This window comes from Octopus bimaculoides, chromosome 7 (genome assembly GCF_046866305.1).
Source record: "Octopus bimaculoides isolate indiv1 chromosome 7, ASM4686630v1, whole genome shotgun sequence".
Classification (NCBI taxonomy): domain Eukaryota; kingdom Metazoa; phylum Mollusca; class Cephalopoda; order Octopoda; family Octopodidae; genus Octopus; species Octopus bimaculoides.
The window spans coordinates 94387684-94403278 of NC_142934.1; the positions used below are offsets into that span (position 1 = coordinate 94387684).

Here is a 15595-nt window from a genome sequence, read left to right on the forward strand (position 1 = left end):
TGTGCATGCGTGTGTATGTGTATGTATGTGTATTAGTAGAGACAACATGAATGTCATCTAATACTACGACGCCATATCCGCCCCATTGTTTTCTCTATCATGTTTTTTTTTATGTAATCATAGACTTTACGTTTAGGATGATACAGTGGTTATTTCTGATAAGATACTCGCCAATTAAATGTTTCTCTGTCACAGATTTCATTGTACAACGAATAATAAATTCATCCAAACCAGAATTATTCTATTTCTATTGGAATGCATTCGTTTATTTGTCCATAATCATTACTTCATCTGTATCCTCATCAAAATCTAAGAATTAATATTGATTAGACTTGATTATGTTATTGCATCATAACACATTTCAAACATGAATGACATTATTTTTTTCAGTAGTAATACAACTTTCGTATTTGTCCGAATTATGAATGTCAGCATAGTTTTGGATTCTTCTTTTCGAAGTCTTTAATTTTTTCTTTCATTACGCAAAATGTAGAACAATCTGAAATAAAAAGCCATAAAATATCAACTAATGCTAAGGTAAGGGGACATTAACGATTCCACTAAAACTGAAAACTCTCAAAGAAAATATTAGACTTTAATTCTTGTAGATATTGTGCAATTTACAAGCGAGAACAACATTGTAATACTTTCCCTATTATTCAAATAGTGTTCCCTTGCTGTTGGTAGGTAGATGAACATCCTCAACATTATCCAGGGAAATACCAATCTGCTAATTTGCGCAGCACTTTGGCTTCCCATATCCATCTATCGTCCCGACCAACGCCTTGTGAATGAACTTGGCAGACGGAAACTGTGCGAAAGCCAGTCGCATAAACGTGTGCGTTTGTGCTTGTGTTTGTTCTCCACCACAGCTTAACAACTAGTGTTGGCTTATTTACCTCCTCTCGGAGGGGAAAGAGACCGATAGCATAAGTGGTAAACTAAAAAAAGTAGTATCGCGGTCAATTTGTTCAACTAAACTTATTGAGGCGGTGCCATAGCACGACCACACTCTAGTACAAGAAACAGATAAAAAGCTAAAGGACAAGAAGATTTCAGAGACTGTGTGTAGAGTAGAAAATGAATATTATGTTGTCAAGTACTTGCAGAATTTTAAATTTTGATTTTAAATTATGTATTTTCAAATTAATTTTCGTTAAATTACTTTGACTTTATATATCATTTTCAAGCGCGTGTTTCCATCTCTTTAATCATGTTACTCTTTTCTTCTTTTTGAATAATTGGGCCATTTTTTCCCGGAACGTTGAGTACAACACGGCATGGACAAAAAGCAAATTCGCGCAATTTTCTTTTTCCAGTTCAAGCTGGGCCGAAAAGCTGCTGAAACAGCTCACGATATCAACGATGCGTTTGGCCCAGGAACCACTAATGAACGTACAGCACAATGGTGGTTTAAGAAATTTCGTAGCGATGACGAGAGTCTTGAAGATGATAAGCGTAGTGGTCAGCCATCGGATGTTGACAACGATCAACTATGAGCTTTAGTCGAAGCCAATCCACAAGAGCTTGCTTCTGAATTAGACGTATACGACAATTTCCAACTACTTGAAAGAAATTGGAAAAAAATAATAATTGAGAAATTGGTGCCGCACGAATTGAACGACAACGCCCCCACCCCCACCCCCACCCCCAAATACCGTTTTGAAATGTCGTCTTCCTTTGTTTTACGCAACAAGAATGACCCGTTTCTCGACCGGAGTTTGACTTGCGATGAAAAGTGGATTCTTTATGACAACCAGCGACGTTCAGCTCAGTAGTTGGGACACTGACGAATCTCCACGGCACTTCCCAAAGCCAAAGTTGCACCAAAACAAGGTCATGGTGACTGTTTGGTGGTCTGCGGCCGGTCTCATCCATCACAGCATTTTGGATCCAGGCGAAACCATTACGGTGGAGAAGTAGTGTCAGCAAATGGATGAAATGCATGAGAAACTCCGACAACAACAGCCAGCATTGGTCAATAGAAAAGGACAAAATTTTCTCCACGACAACGCTCGGCCGCCCGTTGCACAACTGACCCTGCAAAACTTCAACAAATTGAGCTACAAAACTCTGCCTCATCCAACATACTTACCAGACCTCTGGCCAACCGTATACCACGTTTTCAAGCATCTCGACAACTTCCTGCGTGAGAAATGCTTCAAACACCAAGAGGATGCTAAACACGCCTTCAACGACTTCATCGCAACCAGAACGCATGATTCTTACGCTACTGGCATAAATAAACTTGTTTCGCGTTGGCAAAAGTATGTTGATTCTGATGGTGTTTATATCGATTAATAAAGGTTTGTTTGAGCCGAGATATGTGCATCTGAATTTAAAGGTTAAATACCACAAGAACTTTCTTGACAATCTAATATGTGGAACGTGAATGAGAAGAGGAGATTTTAAAATATAGAAATGGTGATACTATTCGCATTACAATGAAATATACTTAACATTTATAGAAATCTGACGAACTTATTTGCAGCAAATGGTCGTAGAACTAATGTTTCCATGTGAAATAAAACCGTTTCCAGATTTGCGAACATTTCTTCAAGTTTTTCGTAGACTCAATCTCTGGTTAGGTTCATTGGATACAGTTGTCTAATCAGAGGAAAAGGCTCGAAAGAGTTACCGAAAACCATATTGTTTGTTGCTTTCAAGTTTAAATGGCAATGACATCCCCAAACCCAGAAGGGATAAATTATGTGGTCGATATAATCAACTTTTTTATCCTCAAATTTCAAGGATTGTGCCTTTGGTTGAATAAGTTTGTTAGTTCTCTTGATCTTTCTCTTTCTCTATCTCTCTCTCTCTCTCTCTCTCTCTCTCTCTCTCTCTCTCTCTCTCTCTCTCTCTCTCTTTCTCTCTCTCTCTCCACACACGCACGCGCACGATAATCAATTAATATTAGGTTGTTTCACACGATATGTCGTATTTGAAAGGTAACAATAAAATATTTCAGAAGTGTTAGAGAACTGATTTATTTAATCAAAGTATGATCCTTGTTCATTTAGGACGTTTACCCAACGTTTCTCTATGTTATATATTCCATCGTTAAAAAAATATTCCCCTTTTGCTTTAATAAACTATCCGAATTCTTCAATTACTTCTTCTCTATTTTAAGACTGTGTTTTATTGCTTATGAAAAGCTCAAAATGCTTCAATAAGTGATGATCAGTAGGAGAAATATCAGCGGTATAGGGAGGATGTTGCAAAATCTCATAATCCAGGCTTTGCAAATTTTGGACCGTAGCTTGAGGAGTGTGAGGACGTGCATTGTCGTGGAGCAAAATTGGGCCGTCTCTATTCACTAGTCTCGGTTGCTTCTTTTTTCAAATTGTCATGCATACAATTGATTTCCTAGCAATATGATGTTGCTGTTACTGTTATTCCTTGTGGCAAAAATGAATAACTCCCTTCGCAGACTACCATAATCTTAGGGTGCAGTGGTGGGTTTGGGTAGTGTTTATGTACTATCCTACATCTAATCACTGTCCTGTTCTCCTGATGTTTTAAAACTAATGATTTAATGCAAAAATGGTATTTGTCCAGTCAAGAAAGCCATCAGAAGCTCACTTCGAGGCTTCTGTTTTTTTTTAATCTCGTTCAGTTGATGTGGAACAAACCTATCTGTTTTCTTGACGTTTCCCTTTTTTTACAGGTGTCCAAAAACAATTGTGCAAGATGTTTGGAGTTCTGATGAAGGTTTCTGAACCTACGTTCTCGGATTTTGTTCAACCAAAGCATTTAATCCATCATGCTGAATAACTGATTTTGGCCTACCCATTGGTTTATTTTCAAGGCTATCATCTCCTGAACGAAAGCTTTGGAACCATCTCTTAACAGTTCTGGTGTCTACAAAACCATTACCAAAGGCCTGCTTGATATTCCGTAGAGCTTCTGCGGCAGAGTGACCTGGTTTGTATTCATAAGAGAAAATCACTCAACATAGTTTGGTTGTTATCATTTTCATAAGGTCTGTGGGTACGAATGTTGTATACCAATATTGTTGGGAAAATAAAAAAAGTCAAGATTAAATGTAAGGTATACATACGCCGTTTCATCTTCTACAGTCCAAGGAAATATTTTAGTTCAGGATTTAATCAATACACAAGTGTATATTTACAATATATTCTCTTACCGTAAACAAAGAAATTCATATACCAGCGATTTTCTTGGAGATAGCATGTCTTAATCAGACATAATCCATTTTCTTTAGCACTCCATTTCATTGTTTCGCAGATACATTTGCCTTTATAATGACAGCCAGTACAATTATTTCCTGCAGCGTTTCCTATAAGAAATGAAAAAAGAAAATATGAGTAAGCATTGCTTAAATTTCTCACCTGAATATTTATCCTGAAATGTTTTATACGTCGCCACCTTTAAGATATTCATAAAATCTACGACATTAAATATATATATATATTCGGTATAAATAATATACTCCGTCACTGGGTTCATGTGTGTAGATTATGGCCCTTCACAGGCTGCAAACATTGTATCTAGGACCCATTATGTGTGTGTATGCCACACGTTCAGCGATATCCTGCGAGCTATAGGTACCAACTCTGCAGCAATAAACGGGAACTTGAGTTACAAAGTAAATAACGCAAACAGGAATATACAGAGGGTATCAGTAAAGATACGTATTATTTAGTTCTTTAAATAAAATCACTCATTTTTGTACACGCCATCTCTGAACACTTACATCAATTTAGCCAAGCCATTTCACTTTACCTCATACGACTAATGGCAGCCTGGTAAAATATGTACGCTGAAAATCTGCTAACTGAAGCGTAGCTTCGTTGAAAAGTAGCGCCTTTTTTCGTGAAAGAACAATTGTGTAGTTCTCAGCAGATCAAGACCGTCCCCTTCTATCAGTCTACTCAACAATAACAGCAACAACAATAACAACAACAACAACAACTGCAGCAGCAGCCGCAGCAGTGACGAAATAAGAGGAAAAGAAATATGAGCAACAATATACGCCCTCTAATACACTACAGCCTACGATATATCACTACTTCTCGGAGCTGGTGGCTTTAGTCCTCTTTTACGCAGCTACCATTTTTAGTTCAATGAATAGATAAGTCAATCGCTTTAGATCAGTTTTGCTGGAGCTGCTCTGAGACTACACACACCTACGCATAGGCACGCAGCATACACACAAACTCACTCGCACAAATTTTGAAGTGACAGATCAATATGGCGATCTAGAGCCTAAATATAACTTTCTAAAGATATCTAAAAGCACGTTTTTGTTTAAAAAATATTTGTCTGTAGCAGAACATATCTGAACATAACTACAGAAAACGAGAAGAGACCCAACGAAATAGTCTCGAAGTGAACACCCAACCTCCTGGATATAACAGCGAAATCTCACTCCAAATAAACTGCATATTAATGAGTGAGGTGTTAGATACTGTTGTACCAGAGAACTGAGAAAACGGAAGTAGTGGTCATGGTAGGAATGGCTTCAAGTATATTCATTTATTCAGAACTGAAATTTGAAAACCAACTAAATGATTGAAATAATAAAATCTGCCAGGAAATTGATGTTTCATTTATATCTGAGTGACATCTTCTAGTAGAAACTATCAAATTCTCCTGAAATCATGGATTACGTTTTCTAAGATACAATATTATTTAAATGGCGCCCAGGCCCTTACGAAGCGGAGGATTGTAAATTCGAATGAGGTGTTTCATAACATACCATTTACAAATGATAACATCGCAAAGTTGATTAACAGAGGTATTCCAGTTGTACACATCTGAAAGTAAAAATGCAGCACCAAATGATTTCATACATAATAAAATAACAAATTACTGAGTTGTTATATAAGGACGAAACATGTCCACGCTCAGTAAGTTACATGTCTTAACAGAAAGATATAAGTTTTATCATTTCGCTTTCAATGTCATCGAAATAGTTTCTAATCGTGTATCATGTGTGAAATGTTGCGTCCTTCAATAAAATATTATATCGCATCTATGAAAAGAAATATTATATTTGAGTTTCTAGAGAAAGAGTAATACATTTAAAAAGTCAATGAAATGTAATTTTAGCTCATGAAATCTAATCCCATCGTAACAGAACACATCATTGTTTGCGCTAAATTAAGCCAATTATAATTTAGAAGACCTACAATCATAAGTGCCCCAGGCACACTGCACTGTATGTTATAAAATCACACAACATCAATGCCTACATTTTGTAATTCGTTGATGTTCTAATTTATCCTCATCATAACAAAACAAATTTAAGAACAAAACTTTTACAATTGTGATGACCATGTATTTTATTTTCACAGAACGTATCCTGAGCTACAGTAACCAATGTTACAATTCTTTATTGTCTTTTTTATTTCATAGTTAAGATTGATGAGGTCCACATACAAAACGATTTGATTCAGCCACGATCATCCAAGTTTACCTTATCTATTGTACCTTTCCCATTTCATATCGTAATGTATTGACAAATGAGATGTTTTTTTTTTCTTTCTGACAGGTAGGGTAGGATTGTAGAGATTTTGTTTTCAATTCGTCAAATTTTAAGCCTAAGAATGATCTCAATAAGAAAAGATATGTTTAAACCGATCCAACATTGACTTTACCAGTTAATTTTCAGGTGATAATTCCAGGATTGCATTATCCAATGTTTACGTTTTAATGTTCGTATATTTTGCTTTGATTGGAATTCGATTCCTTTTGCGCTCACTTTCATCGACCATAGAGCACCACCCTTTGCAGTTTCATATTTAAAAAAATATGAAAGTGATAAAGATTGGTAAGAATGATTTTTTATTTTAATATCAGATACCCGATACATGTGTATTTAAAATATTTGTAAGCCAACCTTAAAATATATCATTTCCATCCATCTTTTTTCCGAATGTATATCAATTTAATGTTGTCGTTCATCTTCTCTAACCCTGAATGGGTAGACAAGATTAGAGACAATCCAATATCAGGGATAATCCAAACCGGTGCATATGTTATAGAAATATAGTTTTAAAAAGATTGCTTGCACTTTCCAAGGCATCTTATTCAGATATTAAGACTGTAACGTCTGATTTTGATGGATATTTGACTGATACTTCCATTTGGACAACCAGCATTGTGATTGGTAGCTTATAACCTCTTCATATTGTTCACGTAGTAATTTATTGGCAATACTTGACCAAACAAATTTGCTTTTAAAGTTAATTTTTCGTGGTGACAAAGCAATGCATTTTTCAAAGACACCTCTATTTACCCTGGGATCATAGAAATGTGTCTAGAGAGTTTCCATCTAGAGTGAATGATTAGGAAAACTAACTTATTGCAGAGCAGCTAAGGTTGCTCATATAGCACGTCTCCCCTGCCCACGCTGCAGATGCTGTCAGAGGGAGAAGCAACGACTGATATAACGTGGAACCATTGTATTTGCAAGTAAAGTTATAACTTAAAGAGTTCCTTACCATCAGACATTATATTCAGTACTCTGCAAATTCCATCAACATCCCTAAAATTATTTATCCACCTGAGAAACATCAGCACAAAGATAAACAACGCTTTCGTATCTCTCCTAATCTTTTTTTCTTTTATAATATATTACGATACATAATTTGTGGTACATTTGCTTGCTATTTGTAGTAGGTTAAGCCGACCAGCGGATGATCTATTGCATGGTGGTCATAATATATTGAGTTGGAAACATGGAATGTCTGGCTGTTTTTGTCCAAGTCAGTCCATGATTGATCAGACTATATTCAAATGCATTCGGCCCATGATTATTCAGCTATTTTTTTACGCAGATGAAAGACTGTGTTAATATTTATTACTTTTCTATAAGACGATACAGTGTGATGTGTACTTGATTTTGTTGCTAATTCTTGCAGTTCCAATATCTACGTATTTGTGAAAAATCAAGAATGTACGATGAACGTCGATATCCATATATCATTGATCTAAGGAAACTACATATTACATTACTAGATAATAAGAGTTTCCATACACACATAAAGGAAAACAACTCTACACGAAACAATGATATATCTCCTACATGACCCTCTGTCTATTTGAAATAGCAGCCAATAAAATCGTTTTACAAGAAGCATCAATTAAAAATACAATATATGATGTAGATTATATTCCGAAAATATGAGGGAAGACGACTGTCGTCATAATTTCATTCTGTTATGAACGGGGCTAAACATTAACGATAACAACAAAAACTACCTAACGATTTCCCATGTATGTTGTCGCCATTTCGTATTTTATAAAGCTGCAATGCGTTCAGTGTAGAAAGATATAAGTGTCAGAATGAAATCAAGGATATCGAATAGAATAACACAGACGAGTTTGTAAGTGTAAATAAAAGTTATACAATACAACGAAGAACGGAAACATTGAACAGTTAAGAACAGCTTAGAGAAGGCAGGTAAATAATAATACACAAAATTAATGTTGGAAATAACTTAATATCTAAGATTAAACTTAACTGTCCAGACATTACGTCATACATAAGCACAATTAATTGGGTTTTGAAGAGACTTATAGGTTCTATATTTTATTTTTAATAAACCAAATAGACAAGGAACATTTAAAAAGGAATAGTGAATGAAAATCAATCTAATATTAAAGCAAATGTCATACCATAAATATACTTTGGGCTGGAGGGTTTCTGATGGCCGATGTGCACAATATATCAACAGAAATAATAACACGTATTTGACAGTGACACCATCTAGTTAGGAAATCTCGGTATGGTGCCACGATCTATAGAGAATACTATACTATCCAATGTAACCAAGAGCATATATCAGAACCTTAAAATACAAGTAATCATCAAACATTTAAATCGGAAATATATAAAAGGACGGGATATATGGAGCAGGCGGTTTTTAAAGTAGTTCTCTTTTAACTTAAACAACAACAACAGCATAATAACGTTAACTCAATTATTATTGAAGGGGGCGGGCTGGCAGAATTACTAGAACGCTGAACGAAATGCTTAGCGGTATTTCGCCCGTCGCTCCGTTCTGAGTTCAAATTCAACCGATGCTGAGTGTGCCTTTCATTCTTTCGTGGTCTATTAATTAAGTACCACTTTCGCACGGGACCGATGTAATCGACTTCTCTCCTCTTCCAAAATTGCTCCTTGTGGCATTCAAACCCTTATTATAACTATTATTATTATTATTATTTTATTTTATGTTTGACTTTTGCTTTGCATTTCTACAAGTTGGATCCAAGTCTCACCCAGAGACCTCATGAGACAAAAAGTTAGAAGTTAATGTAGGTGTTATGCCTAGGGTACCATATTTCGATTTGCACATAGTGTTTATTATTATTATTATTATTATTATTATTATTATTATTATTATTATTATTATTATTATTATTATTATTATTATTATTATTATTATTATTATTATTATTATTATGTCGTATATATAGTCTAAATCAAAAACAATTTGTGAAATATCATTCGACAGCACTTAAACTTACCTTGCACGAGTTAAAGTTGGCTGTTTCATTAATGCAGAACCTAAAAATCTATCAAGATTCACACATCACATGGCAAAGTAAGATATTTAGCAGCTGGTGACTATAACTACGTTATGTCATGTTTTATAGTTGTTGCCATTCCGTGTTATTAAGTTAACGTTTACAAACCAATTACCAAATGTCAAACTAATAATTTGTTACCGTATTATTATCTAACAGGAGATATTAAATATCGCACAAAATGTACATTCACTATAATAAATAGCATCAATTAAAGCGTTCCTGAAGAAGAAGGCATTCCGTGGGGACTGGATTGGCTAGAAAATGGCATCATGTTTCGTTAAATACAAGTAAGCATCTGAAAACAAATGAACATATTGAAACATATAGTCAAGGTTCTTTCACTCAACGCTAAATAGCATCAAGATCAATATTGCGACAACCATTCATCGATTGTCACGTAATGGTGAAGAATCCTTAAAAAGAAAGAACCTCTATTTGTTGAATTATCTCCAAGATCACATACTACTCTCTTAAAACTGGACAATTTGTGTATAGAATGGAATGAGGTTTAGTGACGTATGGATATGAGATGTGGAGAGCGTGTCTTACATAGATGATAATGAATCAATAATAGCGCTGGTGCTGTACGTTTGAAGCTAAAATGCTTGAGTAAACTTTTACTGAGATGGTGGATCTGATTCTGGCCAAAGAATTTGCGGACTCTAAAGACGGCTAACAGTGACCTATGGAATAATGTATTTAAAATCATTTGGACAATGATTTTGGCTGACAGGAAGAGCTGTAAAATTTGTGATGTTGATAGAATCGTTACATCTTATACCATGTACGTGTAATTTCAGTGACATTCACTGGAGTGGTTTTGAACCGGCTTTGACCAACGAGTTCACCACGTCCCTTGTGAACGGTGACCTCATCCCACGTTCACACGCAGTGTAGTAAGAGACTCATATTACAGGATAAGGATTTTTAATTAACTAAACTGCTCAGATACCTCAGTGGTTGTCTACATTTGAAGCTTCCTTGATTATACTCATGTTCTTATCTACATTAAAATCTGTAAATTGTTTATCATAGGTGACTCTACTACTATGTAAAAGAATTCTGTGCAAGACCATATCATTATGGTTTTGAAATGTAACTCTGCAAAGATTTTAATCTTTCGTCTTTTGTTTTGTTTTAAATTTTCACTAAATACATACATACATACATACATACATATATATATATATGGGAGAATATACGAAAAAACAACAACAGACGAGGACAGGTGGTGTAAATAATAAAAGGATGTATTAGTATGACACTCGGGAATATATATATATATATATATATATATATACACACACACACACACACATACCTACATAGATACACACATACATTCATATTTATACATACATACATACATACATACATACTTTCACACACACACACACACACACACACACACACACACACACACACACACACACACACACACACACACACACACACACATATATATATATATATATATATATATATATATATATATATATATATATATATATATATATATATATATATATATATATATATATATATGTGAGATAGAATGTTAACGATATACCACAGAAAGAGGTAGCGAAAAATATGGTTGAGAATACGAAAATGCAATCTTAGATAATTCAGAAGTTCATTATCACAATGAAATCATTTGAAAATAAAATAATACTTAAAAGCAGAGTATCAGAGTGAAATTATTTTAAAATTCATAACGCATTCCCAAATATGATATATCATCGATATACATTGCTACTATGATATTATTTCAATACCACATTCTCCAAAGTACATTTTCATATCGAACCATTTCAAAATGCATTATTAAACTCTCCAAAGCGCCTGACATCATGAATTCATAATTAAACACTCCAAAGTGTATAATTTTCAAACTGATTTCCCGTCTCATATTAGATATTAATCACTATACACCTTTGTAATAGCTAACCACTATTTTAAGTTTAAAACAAAGTGTGTCTACCGGAAATAGCTTCCTCATAGCGTCACGAGGTAACAATTGCTTTGATAATATTGTGTCCGGTAGTAAAAGTTGCGAGGTGGAAGCAAATTTAGGCAGTTGTGAAACATGTTCAGTGGCATTTCTTCTGCTTGTTAATCTTCTAATCATAAAATTCTCTCAAAAGCTCACCTTCGCTTTTCATCTTTTTGTTTTTGATAAAATAAGGTCCAAGTTAAGTTTGGGTTCACTGTGGTCATGTAGCGCCTCCCATGAGTTTCTGGCTTTGCGCCTATGTTAGAAATATGCACATTAATCGACAAAAGTTAAGTAACGGTGGTAGAAATTTTCTTATTTTAACTTTTCAAAATGCTATGGATAAACATATTTTATTGATATTGACGAATAAATTATTTAGAAAAGTTGACTTATATATACTTTGTGGTTCTATCATATTTTTTGCAGGTAACTATAAATAGGAAATGTTAATCGGATGCGAAGTTCTCACACGTCGCTCCAACTGCTCGCTGTTTCGAATATATATATATATATATACAGAAATACACACACACACACACACACACACACACACACACACACACACACATATATATATATATATATATATATATATATATATATATATATATATATATATATATATATATATATATATATATATATACATACAGAAATACACACACACACACACACACACACACACATATATATATATATATATGTATATATATGTACGTATAAATGTGTGTTTGTGTGTGTGTATGCATATATCCGTGTGTGTGTGTGTGTGTGTGCGTGTATGTCTTTGTGTCTGTGTTTCTTCCTCCATCGCCGCTCGACAACCAGTGTTGCGTTTACGTCTCCGTAATGTGGTTGTTCGGCAACATAAACCGTGAGTATAAGTACTCGGCTTTAAAGAAATAAGTCCTAGAGTCGGGGTTTTCCCACGAAAACCCTACAAGACGGTGCTCCAGCATGGCTGCTGTCAAATGACTGACACAGATAGAAGAGTAAAATAAAAATAAAAGTTACACACACACACGCGTATATTTATGATGATATTGTTTTTTATTTAAGCACGAGGCTAGCAATTTTAGGTGGAGAATATTTGACGACACCCACAAGGAAATTTGATCTCGGCAGCAGTTGAAATCAGGATATAAAAAAATAGCAGTAAATAATGTGTGATATTTTGCTCGTCTCCGTAATGATGCTGCCAATCCATTGAAGTGAATCGTTTCTAATATCATTGAAAAAATCGCAATGTTTCAAAGATGAGATTTGATCCATCTCTATCAGAAGTAAAAAAAAATAAATGTAAACATAGTTTAATTTTTTTAAGATGTGAAAACAAAAAAGGAAACACAAATTAGATTCAAACCGCGTACAACAACGCATATCAGTCATAGTTATCATTCTGTCAAATAATAATTTAAACCTTATTATATATATGTATATATATATCCGGATAAATGTATTTCTTTTAAACTAAACTCAGATTACTCTAACTTTATTCCTAATACTATTTCAAATATGTTCATGCACGTGTGTAGTTGTGTGTGTATTAAACCATGATTGACGAGTGTGTCAATGATCGTACGTGCATATATGCTTCTGTGCACGTATGTGTATGAGCGAGTGATCAGTATATCTGTTTTGATTTGCTAGGAGATTTCTCTCTCTCTCTCTCCCCTCTATCTCACTATATTTATATTAATATTCTTTCAAATTTATACATCTCAAATTTATACATCTCAAACCTTTAAATCTGTTGATGTCAAACCCAGGTCATACCCTGCAAACAAATCTTTGAGCTGTTTGTCAAATTTGTACTGCTTCGGGTCGAGTTCAATTGTTAAGGTTTTTATTTCTTTTGCCAAACCAAGGGAGGCTAATTTAATTAAGTTTTCATATTATTGCCTTATCCTTCGTTTTTTTATTTTGTTTGTTTTTCTACCTCTTAGTTTTTGCTATATGTTCTTTTATGTTATTTTTCTTTTGTCTGCTTGTTTGAATGTCTGATAGGGATTTTTGGCTCGACTTCAATTGATCAAGGATTATTTTGTTGTACTTCTGCGTTTTATTTCCAGTTATAAACAAATAATAAATAATATGTCAGAATTTTGATTTTACCAACAGCATGATTTTTATTATTAGTAAAAGTAGTTTTGTTGTCATGTATTGAAAAGTAAGAATCGTTGCTCCTAGCGGGCAGCCGGTGCACAGAATTATTATTATTACTACTATTATTATTATTAATTTTATCATAGAGTATTCTTGATCATTGCGTGCTTTCACGGCACTAACAAGCAAATGTTTAAATGCCTTGTGTCCCCGCAGTAAAACTTTTGCTCTAAGTTCTAATCTATTGAAGTAAATCTGGTATCTCATACCAAGTCAATCATAGTGTAATTTACTGTTGCGTCTCCAAGTTCGTAATTCCTAGAGTTGAGTATCTGAGTTTGTCAGCAAATTTATTAATCCTTTCATTGTTTCTAAGATGCCTTTATAACTGGAAGAAACATTCATTTGTTTTACAACGAAAACAATTATGATAATGATGATGATGATGATTTTGATGATGATGATGATGATGATGATGACGATGATGATGATGATGATAATGGTCATCATCATAATCCTTTCTACTTTAGGCACAAGGCATGAAATTGTTTAGGAGGGAGCTTGTCAATTAGATCGACGCCAGTGTTTAACTGGTATTTTCAAATCATTCACTAAATGTCATAACATCAGAAATGCAATGTAAAAGCATTTCACAAGTATTTATTGAAACTTCGTATCTTAGAGTCAACAGGAAATACTAACGGAAGTAAACAATGTAAATATTTCTTAAAAGTTGCAGGAAGTGCTGTGATTCATGATATCTTCTAATTTGTTGGTACTATATAATAAATGTTAAACTTTTTTGAAGTACTTTTTTCGTTCGTGCACTTTATTAACCAAACCAAATATCTCATTTGCCTCTATTATCACCTGACCCCTCACCGCTTACCCGTGATATATATATATATATCACAATCATCATTTAAATTTCGTTGTCCATGGTGGCATGGGCTGGAGGATTTGACTGGGCTAGCACACTGGAAGGCTGCACGAAATTCCAGTCTGATTTGGCATGGTTTTCTACGGCTGGGTGCCCTTCCTAACGCCAACCACTCCGAGTGTAATGAGTGTTTTTACGAGTCACTGGCACGGGTGCTATTTGCATGACGCTGGGGGTGCGTTTACGTGTATATTTGCATGACACCTGTATCTACCGTGACTGCGATTCTGCTCGGTGTGATGGGTCTTCTTCCCTAGCACGACATAATGCCAAATATCTCAATCATTGCCTTTGTGAAACCCAACATTCCCAAAGAACTCAGCCACTTTGCCTCGTGAGGTCCAACACTCGAAAGTAATTCAGCCACTTTGACTCCATGCATATACTATAAGAGAAGGCTTAAAAGCGATGAACCTGTCGAAAATGAGGGAGTATTGCTTTCTATGTGCGTGATTTATGGGAGGAAATGGGTGAGTCGTGTAGGCCTCGTCAGTCAACAGTAAACTCACAGGAATCAACCCATTGTAAATAGTGATACTGCTATTGTTCACAACAAAACATTTGCAAACTGTCTAAAGGTGAGTTGAAAGAGTTCATACTGTGGTCCTTGTTCCTTCTGCCAGTCAGCACAGCTGTGCATTACGCAATAGGATGTGCAAATCGTTGGTCGGCCTGAAGAACCTTAAAAGGGCGTCAGTGATTCTTTCTAGCAATGGCTTTGCTCGTATACGAGAAAGCACCTAAGATATATATGTCCATGTATACATACATATATTTATATATTCATATACTATGTATATATGCATATATGGGTATCAAAACTACTGCAAGTAATCCTAATCATATTGTAACTATTGTAGCAATAATTTTTAATCCACCAATTTTAACATCATACCAATGACATATATATATATATATATATATATATATATATATATATATATATATATATATATATATATAGTTGATGATAACAGTAATGACCA

General features: G+C 34.5%; 1 long non-coding RNA gene across 1 annotated transcript; it reads right to left on the minus strand.

Annotated features, from left to right (window-relative positions):
* Positions 1-236: 236 nt before the first annotated feature.
* LOC149134814 (uncharacterized) lies at positions 237-9661 on the minus strand. Its single transcript, XR_016242704.1, has 4 exons — positions 9502-9661; positions 5723-5780; positions 4148-4300; positions 237-499 (listed from the first exon to the last, which is right to left on the minus strand). It is a non-coding gene; the product is annotated as an uncharacterized LOC149134814 (long non-coding RNA).
* Between the last annotated feature and the right edge of the window lie 5934 nt (positions 9662-15595).